Source organism: Tupaia chinensis, unplaced genomic scaffold, assembly GCF_000334495.1.
Source record: "Tupaia chinensis unplaced genomic scaffold, TupChi_1.0 Scaffold146740_1, whole genome shotgun sequence".
NCBI classification, from domain to species: domain Eukaryota; kingdom Metazoa; phylum Chordata; class Mammalia; order Scandentia; family Tupaiidae; genus Tupaia; species Tupaia belangeri.
This window is the reverse complement of record NW_006206595.1, coordinates 1,137,899-1,138,121: the sequence shown is the minus strand read 5'-3', so window position 1 is coordinate 1,138,121 and position 223 is coordinate 1,137,899. Positions and strand designations below refer to the sequence as shown.

The following is a 223-nucleotide window of genomic DNA, read 5'->3' as shown; positions in this document are numbered from 1 at the left end:
CTCTTTCCTTTAACAGCCCAGGCGAATTCCTCCGACTCCCGGCGGTGGCGGCGCTTACACGCGATTCGCGTTCATCAATCCACGACATGAAGACAGGCGAGAGAGGGAGAGAGCGAGAGAGCGAGAGAGGGAGAGAGGGAGAGAGAGAGAGAGAGAGAGAGAGATGGCGAGGGTTGAGGGGTTCAGGGCTGGGGGGGACCTGGAGGAAGGGGAGGGGAGGAGT

The 223-nt window shown here is 61.0% G+C and overlaps 1 long non-coding RNA gene across 1 annotated transcript in view; it reads left to right on the top strand.

The window, feature by feature from the left end:
- LOC102483520 (uncharacterized) overlaps positions 1 to 156 on the top strand; it is a 4,773-nt gene extending 4,617 nt beyond the window's left edge. Inside the window, exon 3 of the long non-coding RNA XR_337496.1 lies at positions 17 to 156. This is a non-coding gene — a long non-coding RNA (uncharacterized LOC102483520). The remainder of the gene's footprint in view (positions 1 to 16) is intronic.
- Positions 157 to 223: the final 67 nt, after the last annotated feature.